This window comes from Centrocercus urophasianus, unplaced genomic scaffold (genome assembly GCF_019232065.1).
Source record: "Centrocercus urophasianus isolate 14NV4802_14NV808 unplaced genomic scaffold, USGS_Curo_1.0 seq_18, whole genome shotgun sequence".
Taxonomy (NCBI): domain Eukaryota; kingdom Metazoa; phylum Chordata; class Aves; order Galliformes; family Phasianidae; genus Centrocercus; species Centrocercus urophasianus.
In genome coordinates, this window is record NW_024884733.1 from 24,071,426 (window position 1) to 24,085,074 (window position 13,649).

The 13,649-nt window shown below is 41.4% G+C and overlaps 1 protein-coding gene across 4 annotated transcripts in view; it reads right to left on the reverse strand.

The window, feature by feature from the left end:
* The window catches only part of LRP8 (LDL receptor related protein 8), a 151,635-nt gene that overhangs the window by 49,833 nt on the left and 88,153 nt on the right, over window positions 1-13,649 (reverse strand). The window lies entirely within an intron of this gene.

The window sequence follows — 13,649 nt, forward strand, 5'->3', positions numbered from 1 at the left end:
CCAAATACCCACTCCCAGACCAACAGCAACTGGAAGTAGCAGTGGTGACCTTTACATTTCAGGACAACAAAGTCCATCAACAACACGGATTAGATGCAAAATCTGAGAGCACATATGGAAAGGATCAGCTGTGACTGAAGGCTGCACAGATTCCAAACATTTTTTTTCTTTCCTTCTCTCACACTGATGGGTTTGAAGAAGTTGCTTGAGCTCAACCCTTGGCAGAGGCTGTGCCCTCACTAAAATACTGATGCATGTGCATGCAATATTAAAGCATGGCCATGGCCAGATGCCACCCTTCCCACCAGCACTACAGAAATAAAGTCTGCAAGAGAAATTGCTTCCCAGAAACCAATAATTTAGGATGGTCAGTTTAGAAGAAACTGCTTAGCATCTGGAAAAGGTAGATTCAAAAGGTGGTTATCCTTTCCAAAAGTATTGGCTCAGGCTCTTCCAAAAGTCTGGACTTCACTCCTTACCACTTCTTAGAAAGAGGTAAATTAACAAGACACCTCACTGAAGAGATATGAAGAAAATCTAAGTAAGGGACTGTGAAAGAACGTTAAATTTTAAGTGTTTCCATGTTGTCAAATCTTGCTGAGTTAATAAAAAGCCTGCCAAGAAATTACACCAGGAAGAATATCAAAGTTAAGAGATTTTAATCCCCTGGTAAAATTCAACCACAATTCATAGCCCTGCTATTAACTGGTGTCTATCAAAGAACAATATAACCAACAGACTTAATGCAACCACCTTGAAAGATGCAGTGGCACCAACATGAGCAGCTTTGAACAGCTGTGCTCTGCCACCAGCACACACTCACATTTCTCCCACCACCCCTCTACCTCTGCTGCTGCTTGTTCTGCTCTCTGCACTGGTGTCCTCTTCTATCTCTTGATTAAGCATCTTCTCAAAGGCTTCTTTTGCCAATTCTATAATAATCTTGGTAACAGAATCATTAATCTATGTGTATTTATAAGTGTAACAATCAAGCTATTCCTGGCCTCAGATGAAGACCCTTTCACTATAGAATGCAGTCTGTCATCAATGTTCTACTTCTTCTGCTCTGAGTTTTGTTAACCCTCTCGCTTGTTTCTGCTCTAATATAAATTCATTCTAAAACACACACATAACTCCAGCACAGTGTAAGCTCTGCTAGAAAGCAGCTGTGGGGGTCTAGGCAGAGCCCCACTGGCTTCAGTAACTCAGCTGCAAATGCAATTACTTAATTACAAGGGAAATGCTGAGCGCTGTTAATGGACCTATGTTTAATTTGCTTTCTAAAGTATCTCACACACATCTTGGTGCTGAAATAATCACTGTTTGCAAAGTGTTTGGGTGGTATCAGACAATTCCAATTCAGAAGGGGCTCAAAGAATTTAAAATGTGACTTTAAAGCTGACAATATTTCTTTAATCCCTTCAAGGCATTTTAGTTCGCTGTCTAGGTTGCAAATAATAGATCAGGAATTGTTTCGGTGAGTTTCCCATCAGATAAGCAGGTAGGTAATTACAGAAACAAAATGAAACTTTAATTATGCAAAAAAAGAAAAACCAACCAACACAGCACACCAAAAATCTCAACCAACGACCACACTGTGTTCTCTGGGAAGAAATCATTGATTAAAACAATCAAAAGCCCTACTAGAAACTTGGACGTGGTTCTCCTTTGTGAGAAAAGAAAATGCTCCATCTGGTTGGCTGAAAGATTTGAATTGCTTCTCCCAAGGCTCGCTTTAATCTTTCCTCACAAATTAATTTAATTAAGTCTATTATTATGAGTTCAGTATTTTTACATAACCTGTATGAAATCTTGGTGTACGCTGATAAATCTAGAAGATTAGAAAATGTTACCTAGAGTATTTAATCTTGATTTCCTACTAATCATCTCCAGCTGAAGCAACTTGTCTGATTAGTATGCAGTTTCCAGAAAAGCCAGTGATCAAATACTCGTAAAAGTGAAACATCATTAGTTGCACTCAAAGGTATCTGACAGAGCTTCTTTTCAGTTCCTGCTCTGAAAAGCTGAAGCATCATTAAACACAGGGTAAAAGAAGTCAGAGACATCAGGAGGAAGCCCCAGCTGGAGTTATCTCACGCATCAGGCTACTGAACAGCCACCACTCCTTCCTCAAACTTCACTTTCTCAGCAGTGTAGGTGCTCTGCAGTTGATGCCAGCCTAGGTTGGCCATGTTTGAACCAGTACTGCAGAGGCTGTGGTGCAGAGGAGGCAGCAGTCCTTCTCCAGACACTCCAGAGTACTCATGAGACAGGAGAACTTATGTGCAAAGTGCACGTGGGCACACTGGGTGCTTCCCTTTCTATCTCAGGCTAATCCTGAAACAATTTTGTACCTGGAGTGTGAGGAGGAAGGAATGCTCTCAGACTGCATGCTGGGCTCCATCGAGAGCCGCTGGTTACAAATGGTGATGAAAACACAGGCTCTTCAGAAGTCTCTCAACTGTGGCTGAGAGTCCAGCATAAACCCGCAGGGCTCCCTGAGCCTCTGCATCAGCAGCTGCTCTTTCATTATGCCTCTGCCCAGGCTCATTTTCTTTCTCTGGTTGACAGAGATTACTCCAATTCTAATCAAAACAGGGAGGGAAAAGCCCCACAGAACACTAGGGGGACTAAATTATACGAAGGATAAAGGAGCCAAGCAGCACTGAGACCACATCCATCGTAAAAGAGATTATGGCTGCAAAAGTGCTTCTTATCAATAGGGAACCTACAGCCACAAAAGGTCCCCAGATGAGCAAACATAATGAAACCTGCCAAGATGAGTGATAAAAATTATAGAAAGAAAAACTGCACAAGTCTCCAGCAAACTGCAAGAATCCATTGCAAAACATTTTTTTCCTGCTACCAGAAAATCTGCACCTTATCTACTTCCAAATGAAAAGCTTCCCCAGGTATGCTGCAACGTTGACATTGCACCTTGTGTCCGCTGTTATTACATGGCCTTTCTGTTCTGTTAGAGCACAGAGTATGAAAATATCATCCAGGAATTTGTAAAAATTCACACTCTGAAGGCATCTTATGTCACACTCCATGTTATGCTATCTTCAGCATGCACAGTAGCTGAAAGGAAGCCATCCTGCAGCACTATGCTAACATCTGCACTGCCACAAAGAGGCAGCTCCTTCACTAAGACTGGGATCCAAGCTTGTGCTTGGAAAATGCTGCTTTCCCATATTAAGGTGAAAACTCCTATGAGCTGGTGAAGGTATCAACATACGAATTCCTGCTCAAAGGGGCCAAAAAAGCATGAAGAGCTCAGAGTAAAAAAAGCATTCAGCAGACAACCATATACTTACCAATTTTTAAGATATCCTCTAAAATACATTTACATGCGCAAATAAAAAGCAATTCTGAAAAGGCTCTGCTGCTATTAAAATCGTATCTCTCAGAAAGGAACATTTCATCTTTTATATATATACAAAGAAACCCTCACCTGTTTCCCTTTTCAGACGACAGAACAGACAGCTTAGATGGTATTTCAATTGAATTTGCTCCGACTGTTGCACAAAAACAGTGGTGTGTAGACCTGTGGCTGAGAACAAAAGGTGCTCCCCTGCCATCCGTACCTTCCCTTCATTACACATAGCCCTGCTAGTTCACACAGCTCAGCTCCAAGTCTGACTCTGACAACATGCCTAGAGGCAGGAATTGAAACAAAAACATAAATTCTAGCAGAATTTAGTATGATAATTGCTATTTCTTGTTCACATTCTATACACAGCCAACATACCTGCTGAAATGCTCGAATTACATATCATCATTTTGTGTATGTGCACTCCTACAGATACGTATAATTTCACTTGATTTTAGTACAACTAGGAAAGAACGCTGGCTGACCAACATGCAGACATGCTTCTTGCCTCACAAGGAGAAGCATGGTTACGTTCACGTCAAAAATGACTATTTACTACCTCTGTCACAAAACAATTCACAGCCTTCACACAGTAACTCAAGTCCTATAGCATAGTACACTTAGAGAACTCCAGTGACACAGTAAGATGCTTAGTCTGGCAGTATAAGCTGGAAATAGGGTTCATTAACTGGCATTAGTGCACTGACATAGGAACGTATACGCATGTGTGGCCTAACAAAACTACTGAGCTAAGGCCTCTTGCATTCTAATACAAAAGGTTCTTAACATGGCTTACTATGTTAAAATACAAGATGGGGTGAGTTGAAATGTCACTCAGAATCCAGCTACTGCACAGTGTCCTCACTAGAGGCCCTAGCTTACTAGAGGCCAGAAGCTATTACTAAAGCAAAGAGCTGGCTGAGACCCATGGCAGCTGTGGAGGCCTGCTGCACCCCACAGATGTGCAGGGCGAAGATGTACGTGAGCCTCACAGTGCAGACAGTGCTGCCAGCGAGGTGCCTCGCTCTGGGCACAGCACGACTGAAAGCATTTCAGAGAACTGAAAATCTCCAGGGCAAGGCTTAAGTGACATAAATTATCTACCAAAGCATGCAGAGGTTGCATATTAAACCAGTCTTAATCATGATCCTAATCCTCAAGGAAGCAGGACCGAGTATCACGAGACCCTCGTTAAAACTGCAAACGAGTTCAGTGGGAGCTTGTCCTGAATGGAAACATGATCCCACAACTGTGCAAGGGGACAAACACAGGAAAAGGATCTATTAAGTAAAAGGTGCAATTAGGAATCACGGCTTCAACCTACAAGAAACCCATTAAAATACAAAATATTTAAATGTGGAAAATGTTGAACAGTGCCATTTCATTTTCACTTCTTAAAATATTTTCCTCACACTGTAATTCATCCATTCAAGAAAGGGCAAGAGATTTGCTTTCTGCACAGATACAGTGCAATGCTGCCTCATTTAGTTGGCAACATATTTCAGTTTTCAAATTATGACTTGCGTTTGATTCCCAGAAATTATTTTCTTTTCACATCAGCCACAGTAATTGTGGTTCTAATCTGAATTTCAGAACACAAGCAGGAAGAGAATGAAAAAAAGGAAAATCATTAGGCTGTGAGAAGCTGCTTGAGTATTTTTGAAAGCCTCTTCAGTTTTTACTAGTTCAGTATTGATGGGCTTCCAAATAACTACACACACAAGGCCTTCATATGCTCAACCTTCGCTTTCCTGCTGCTTCTCTCTCACTGAAGTAACTGCAAGATTAATAGCAGCCATAAAAGGCAGCAGCAAGCCCTTTTATGACTGTTCCTGTTTACAAACTGCATGAACACATTAGACCAATAGGAAAAATATCTGAATGCCAACATTTAAATATTTGCAACAGTCAACTAATGAAAGCTCAGAGCTGACCTGGAGCATTCCTGCAGGTGTTCAAGGACAGGTTGGATGGGGTCCTGGGCAGCCTGGTCTAGTACTAGATATGGAGGTTGGTCACCCTGCACGTGGCAGGGGGATTGGAGCTTGATGATCCTTGGGGTCCCTTCCAACCCAAGCCATTCTATGATTCTATGACCTGAGGCATATGGACACTGCAAATGCCAAATCCTGCAAAATGACTTTCTTGCAAGATTACATTGCTTAATAAAAGAGCAGCAAAAACATCTGAAAAGATCCAACAGATAACTTCTATTGGTTTTCCTACTGGCCTAGAACCTCTGAAAAGGTCACTTTTGAAACTCAAGCTCTAACTACCTTCCATTGAAGGAAAAATAGGTTTTCCTTAAAGGGTATTACTTCAAAGTTCTTAGCACTGGTAGAATTGAAGCACAATCACTGCATACACTAAATTAATTTACATCTCTAGGTACGTAAAAAGCTGAGATCACCAAAGCCATGGAAATCATCAAAAAGGAGATGTAATTCACTGCCCAACAGCCACAGATAAAGTTTTCCTGCTGCTAAGGATAAACAGCTAGGCTTTGAGTTTGCTGAATTTGCTTTGATGTAAAAGGATAATTTCATGCTTCAATAAAAGGGACAGGATGCAAGAAAAGCTAGATTAGGTTTCTCATCTTGTCGAAGATTTCTTGTGTTAGTACCTACCATTTTGTGTCCTTTGGGATATTGAGGTCAGTTTGGAGTTGCTCAACAAGAACCCACTTGAACTCATTCAGATGAGCTACAGTGATAAAGGAACCAGGGACACTCGTGAAGAAAGTATACATTGGCTGAGATGAGTGAAGTAGAAATTGTTTATGAGCATTTGAAGAGTTACACATACTTAGGATAAAAAAAGACTTCTAAAAATCATTACTATACCAGAAGATACAATCTGTAGGGAACTACTGGTCTTCTAACCGGCCTTGACAAGTCTCATCCATCTCCAGAGTATTGCTAATATATTCATTGAACAGAATGAAGAGTCTGAAACCCTTCATAAGTAGACCTGGAAGGTAACCAGCATACAAAAGACGTAAGATATTTTTTATATTACATTTTGGGTGTGATGAGGCTTTGACAGAGGTTAGTGAATGATGAAAAAAATCGATTCCATTTACAGAATTGTGCTATTTCCAATTTCCTGGCAAAACAACAATAGACTGCACACAAGAAGAGGCTGAGAGAACTCTGTTCAGCCATCAGAAGAGGAGGCGAAAGGAAGATTCTATTGCTGCCTTCAATGCTGAAATAGGAATGGACTACAGAAACAAAGACAGATTTTTCTCAGATGTGCATGGTGATGCATGCTGCAACAGAGAAAATGCAGGTGACATCCAAGGATTTTTTTTCATTAACATAGGTGGCCAAATGCAAGAACAGTGACCAGTTTGCAGCAGGGGCCTGGACTAGATGAGCCTCAGAGATTCCTTCTGTCTTAAATTATCCTGTGACTTCATGGAAAGATGATATGGGGCGATTTTATTTTATTCTGTCCCCATTGATTTCTTCACTTTGACAAATCAAAGTTTTTGCCATTAGTTCCACAAACTCAGTCTGAGCCTCTGGAAAACCAGACTGTCTTTTCTATGTCCTGCCACCAGGAGGGTCCTGCAGCTCCAGAAGCATTCCCACCTTCTGCACCTTATGCTATATTTGTTTACAGATGCATGGAAACCTCAGCTGCTGTAATGCTCCCAAGGGCCCACCACACTTGTGGGGGCCCAGTAACCAGAGCACGGAAGCTGGATTTTGGCTGGCAATAGCCAGTTAGTGCAACGGGAGTGCTGTAGAAATGAACACTTGTACATCTGACACTAACCTTATCTCACTCAATGCCTTGATTGAGCCTGTAACAAATTCCTCCAACAGAACAGTCTTTATTTATTCTATTGCACATACAATTCCCCACCATCATAGCACAATATAAACAAGAAGATATGCTCTTGATGTTTGGGGGGGGGGGGGGTGGGGGGGGTGAAAATCCTTTCTGTTTCTGCCCCAGGTTCTAAAACATGGTATCTGGCTGTGCCTGGATGATTTGACCTAGTTTGTTTGTGGTGGCTTTTTTCGCTTTCTTTCCCCCCTCCCCCCATTTGAAGTTCAGTGGCCCAGGGTACATGATAGCCTGAGTGAGACAGTCCACTCTTCTTCAAGATAAATGAATTCTCCAAGGGCAGGAACAGTCTATTAAGTCGCTTTCCAGAAAAGCACAGTAATGTAACCAAACTCAGTCAGACATGCACGAGACATAGATCAAAGATGAATAATGTGGAAATAATTTCCTTTGGGGTGAATGGGAAGCTAGGAGAGGGTTGTGCATTTGGGGGTGAGCAATACTGTCAGCAATACCAACAATTGCAGAATTATGCTTTTGTGCAACTTAATAGCAAACGAGGACCATTACATGCTGACCAGTATTACAGATCAGCATACACAGGAGCAGCACATAAAGTGCCCAGGATTGTGGAAAATGCCCATTAAAAATATAACTGTCAAGTGTGGATACATCTCCCTGATCGACATGCACTTCAAAATAAGAAGGACTGCATGAAGTGATACTGCATTTCAAACCAACATTCATGGATTTCATTTTATATTCCACTTCCATTAAGAATATATATATCTATTTCTAGGACTGCTGCTTATTAAACCTGCCTATTAAACCATTCCTTATTACATGCAACATGAATTCAGACCTCCCTTTTTCTCTCTCGTAACATCCTCCTGCACCATTCCGTATAATAACTTCTGCTCTTAACTAGGAGAATGTCACATATCTGATAAAGAAATAAGAAATGGTGAGTTTCTGCTGCCTGCATTCCTTGATCTCATTACATATACGATGTCCTTAGGCAAGAGTTTGCCAGCTCAGATCTTTACTTGCTCTATCCCTTTAATTTATGTTCCCATCAGTGCTGCTACTGTTTGCTAGCATTTGTTTTTATTTTTCTCCAGAGATTTTTACTTTTCATTAAATAATCAAATTCAGAGAAAAATTTAAAATTTCTTTCCTGTAAAAAAGCCACACGATTCTGTACCTATGTTGGAACAGCACTGGGTGGCTAACATCCATTTTGATAGAGGTCTCCTAGTTCAGTAAGAAGAATAACTACCATTCCCCCTTCTTCAGCTTCCAGAAGCTGGATGGTGACATAGCAAGGAATCTCTCATGTTTAAGCAAAGCCTGTGTAGCACATGCCACCACCGCAGGATGGGCACAGAGTAGCAGTGAGCTGCTTTTAGTGAGAACAATGAAAAAGAGGTCTGGGGCTCCTCAGCTGGATGGTTTGTGGGGCCTTACCAGAGATCCTGCACAGGCATGTTGCTATATAACCTAGTAGCAAACAATTGTAAGATCCTCAGCTGAACGAGCTGACTCTGAGGTCAAAAACATTTTCTGTATCTCAAAACTGATTCTGGTGAGGTACATGGGAATCAGGGGTGTCCGGCTGACAGAAGTATTAACTCTGCTCCCACTGTTTCTCGACATTCTGTTCTCCTTTTTCACGATTTGTGGGAAGCTCATTGCATACAAGCTGGCACAACAGAGATGAAACCCATTATTGTTTCAGAACATTTTCCAATGATGGCAGTTTTGCACCCACTGCAGGTTTTGCCTCACCCATAGGCAGAGAGCAGCAGCACTGGCTCATGTCAGACAGAGGATAAGCCTGCATTGCCCCTGGCTGCCCTCCCAGCAGGCATCCTGCAAGGCCTAAGTGGTTCATTTGCTTTACATACATGCAGCCAACCTTTCCTGAACAGAGACCTCCTGAACCTAAAAAGGCTTTGTCAAGGAAGATGAGGCTGGAGTGTGACATGCTGGAGCATTAACTCTTCCCCTTCTCCATCAGCACTGCAATGCAGCACAGCTAAACAGCGTTTCTTTGTTCCACCTCACTCACCATCCCATTTCTTCTCATTTATTAAGTATGTATCTCAAAATAACTTTCTTCTCTTCAACATTACATTCCTCCTCCTCCTCCCTCCCCCAGCCTCATTCAACCCAACTTCTTAAATTGTGCATTCTGTCCTTCCTGCCCTCTGTGGATAGCATTAATTTTTGTGTGGCTTTGCTTCCCCTGATTTAGGGGCTCATTCCACTTCCATGCAAAAAACAAACTAAGCCAAAATAAAACAATCCCCTTCCTCCATCATTATATTGGATGATTACTTCAGAGAGAACAGCTCCAGCCCACAATATCTGCCTGAATAGATCTGCTTACAGAAGAGGGATACGCTTATTTTGGAAACTTTAATATAAAATAAATGAGACCAAATAAACTCAGCTGCCAAATAATAGCACTGAAGAACTGACAGATGGCAGAACGCTGAGCTTTAGCAGTGCTATTTGCCTGCTACATGAATAATTTTCTTGGACAAACCTGTGGATGTAAGAGTATCTTTAGATCAAGGATCTAGCTCAAAGAAAAGAAGTATAAGCAGCTTCTTCTTCATAATAACTCATTTTCAAACCAGAAGCCTGAACAACCATCTTCTCTAAATTCAGCTCATGTCAGATAGAATAGTGAGAAGCCCTACAGGTTCCATCAGTTGGGAACTCCATAGCCACTTACTGCCACTGCTCCCTGCCAAATTCAGTGGCTTGAAGAAAATGCACTTCATGGATAGCAGGAAAAAAACCTGGACACCACAGGTTGAACAAAATCAGGCAAGCTGTAATGCCATCTTATCTATGGACACAAAACAGGTCACACTGTCCTGAAAACCTGTGGAAGGGTAACATCTTGAGAGAGGATATCTCCAGGTACAAAGCTGAGCAGCTTCAGGGATCTGGGAAGCAGCAGCAAACTAAGTAGGGATTTTTTTGTTTCTTTACAACAACCTTTTATCTTTAACTCAGCACTAGAGACAGGGACGTAGAATCCCTAACAACCAATCAGAGCCCACAAGGTATTTACAAAATAGCTACAAAAGCATTCAGAAAATAAAAAGCCATTTAGCATATGGCTAGGTGCTGTGGATCTCTTTCCAAGCTGGAAATACTCCTCAAGTGCAACATTCAGCATTATCAATGCTCTGAACCTCCATATCTCAAATGGACTATAGTCAATGTCCCAGTGTTACATTAATTGAGGAAAAGCTCTGGAACCTGGCAGAGATGCTGGTAATTATGTGACCTGTCCGCAAGCAATTGATTTTATAAAGTAGTTTGATCTTGCCAGAGGTGAGAAATCTCCATTTCCCATCCCAACTCTTCCTTAGGGAGACTCCACAGTGCATTCTCCTCCAAAGGCTGTGCTGCATTTCCACACAGGAAAGTGAGACAGTCACAGTGGCCTGCAGTTACTTCTCACCAGATGGAGGAAAAAATAAATAAATTTCAAAAAACATCAAGGACTGCTGGGAGAGAACTTCTAGGAAAAGTCTTACAAAACATCCCACTATACACTCTGACTCTCACTAGATTTTCTGTCTGTAATTACAGCTTTTTCCTTGTCTGGTATGGCATTTACACATACAAACAGTTTGGGCTTTTACTTTGGGGGTATACACTAAAAATAAAGCAACATGCTCCAGTTTTTTGTTTAACAATCTGCCAGGTTTATCGTTCACTGCTGCCTTGAAGAGTGGCAACAGGAAGAGCTGCAAAGATATATGAATTAATCCCACAACCAGGACAGTGCTTATGCATCATCGGGCTGATTCTGGTTCCTTAAGAGCAGATCGGATCAGCCTCTGAGACGACACATAGTTTGACAAGGATACAAAACATCTGGGAAGAATGGCCTTACCATGCAAATTAAAGCCTATAGCTATCAACAGCCATAGGATTAAAACTACTTGATCTTCATCTGATTAAGTGTGAACCTCAAATCTGAATAATCCCATAAAAGAAGTAAAGTTCCAAAATTCTACTTGCAGATTTTTTTTTAAGATTAGAAGGCAAGCTTTGAACTGGTATAGAAAGAAATATCAACTTGTCCAGAGAGCCAGCCGCAAGTCAGGCATAAGCTTGTATTGAGCATCCTATAAACTTCGAGACATGAAGATCTTGCATCTACCACATAAACTTGTAACAAAAGTTGAACATATTGTGCTGAGACAGCTACACATTAGAAAGCACGGAATTAAAATTAAAACTAGCCTTAACCAGGCACTCCAACAATGCAGCCAGCTACACGGTACGAAGGCAGGAATCAGAGCAGTTCAATGTGTGCTGGAAGCCCTGCTATGAAAAGTCACCTTTATTTTCTGTTGTTGGAAACTGGGATTGTGGCTCAGGACCACCTTGATCCAGATGTGAAAAATACGCAAGAACAAAGTCCTAAGAGGACACTTTACCCATAACAGAGAGGGCTAGAGCATCAGAAGTTTCTGGTTTCAACAGAGAAAAGCACTCACTCATGCAAATTGCCTCTGGAAGCCAAGAGACCCTTCCTGACGGACAGATATGGATGTTATCTTCTGTGAATAGAAATGCTGCAGTTACAGGCCATAATTACATGCCACAGTCTCTGACCTGTTTTCAAAACTCTTGTACTAAAAATAAAAAAAGGCCAAGTCAAGAATTAGTCCACACGGGCACTGTCACTTCCACAATGAATTCCTGATTGACCTTTCACAGCACACTGCAGAACTGGAACAGATTTCTGCCTGTGTCAAGGTGACACTGTCCCGCTCCCATTAGCAGCAGGGAGACATTTCAAGGGCCATTATTTCCCTGATACTACCTGAAGAGAAGAACCACTGCAGAAACGTAGACTTCAGTTTCTTAGTAGGTTTCAAGCAGAAAATCACACTAAACTGAACAAATGACTTTCCTCTCAGGACGGCAGCCCCATGTTGTACCAATCAAAGGCTCAGGTCAAGCGTCCTTTACAATACTTAAGTTTTAAAGATGATTTCCCCAGAGAGATAATGTAAGTGGGGAAAAATGGGAGGAATGGAAGATGATCAAGAAAAATCACCAGGAAACTAAGAGCTGCATGGTCCGTACCCTCTCCATGCTATGCCCTCTGCCAAGAGATTTACAGACAGCAACACCAGAGAATGGAGCTGCTTAGTTCTGCAGCCCCCCTCCGCACAATCAGGTAGCAGAAGGAGCATTAATAAGATAGCTTTTGGCTAAGGTGGATGCAGGGTGAAAGACCAACACTTATAGTACATAAATATGCAAATGCAGTCACTGAAGTAAGTTTTTCTGAAGCCAGTATATGGCTGCAAAAAATATTCCATTCGTTTTATGCAAAAGATAAGCTTATTTATCTTTCTTAATTAGGGAGGGAGAAGGTAGAACAGGTACTAGGATTAAAAATAAAAGCATGGTTATTTGTGAAGCCCTCTATGTGCCAATAAAACACTTCCTCCAGCAGTGTTTCTGACTCATGGGAATATATTTGTGAAGTACATGACTGGAAATTCAATAGAATGGCTTGTATAAGTTTCTTGGTCTGCCCAAGAACAAATCTGCAGATGTAAGCAAGCTAGTGTTTTCATTACGGTGTTCTTGGGATTCCCTTCAACTCAGCATCAGACCTTCACAGTTCTGTGCTAACAGAGCATGGACAGAGGTCCTCAAACAGTGAAAACATTATGTGCACTATGGAAATCAAGCATGTCCTTTTACTTACTCTATCAATATATTTTTAAAAGGTGTTGTCTGTACTGATCAACTGTTATATTTACTCTCAGCTTTAGTTATTTTACACTGCTCATCTTTTGTCTGTTATGTTTTTCTTCACTTGTTCTCCAAGGCAAAAACTAAAATAAGAAATAATAACACTGAGCAATGCCCTAGGAATTGGAAAGTTCAGCTGTAGTGACAGAAGTGCTGTCTGCAGTGAAGAATCCTAAGATACTACCCCATGCAAAATGCTGCACATCGCAGTTTGCAAAGGCCTGACCCCAGGCACACAGATTTCATAGGACTTGATTCAGACCTTATATGATTGCTGGTGCAGCCTCACACACTAGGAAGCCGGGGAGCAACAGTACACCTTGTGGGTGTAGTGCTAAATAATAGCTTCTGATTCCCCTTGGACTCCTGCTTCTTAAAAGCTTTCTCTTTTGTGAGAAGACTGATCAGGAATGTTAATGCACCACTGCTGATCACGAGCCCTGAAACTATGCAAACTGCAATAGTGCTAGAAATGTTTCCTGTTTCAGACAGAAATACACCTTGTATAGTTCTATCTGTATCATTGTCTGGAAAATTGGTATACGGGAACATTTGGACGCCATCCGATTCAAATGACCTGAATCTTTTGTGTGTTTAATTTCTGTTACAACAAAAGCTGAAGTTTAAACATCATCCTGTGAGTGTTCAGAATAACACCTTCCGTTTCTTA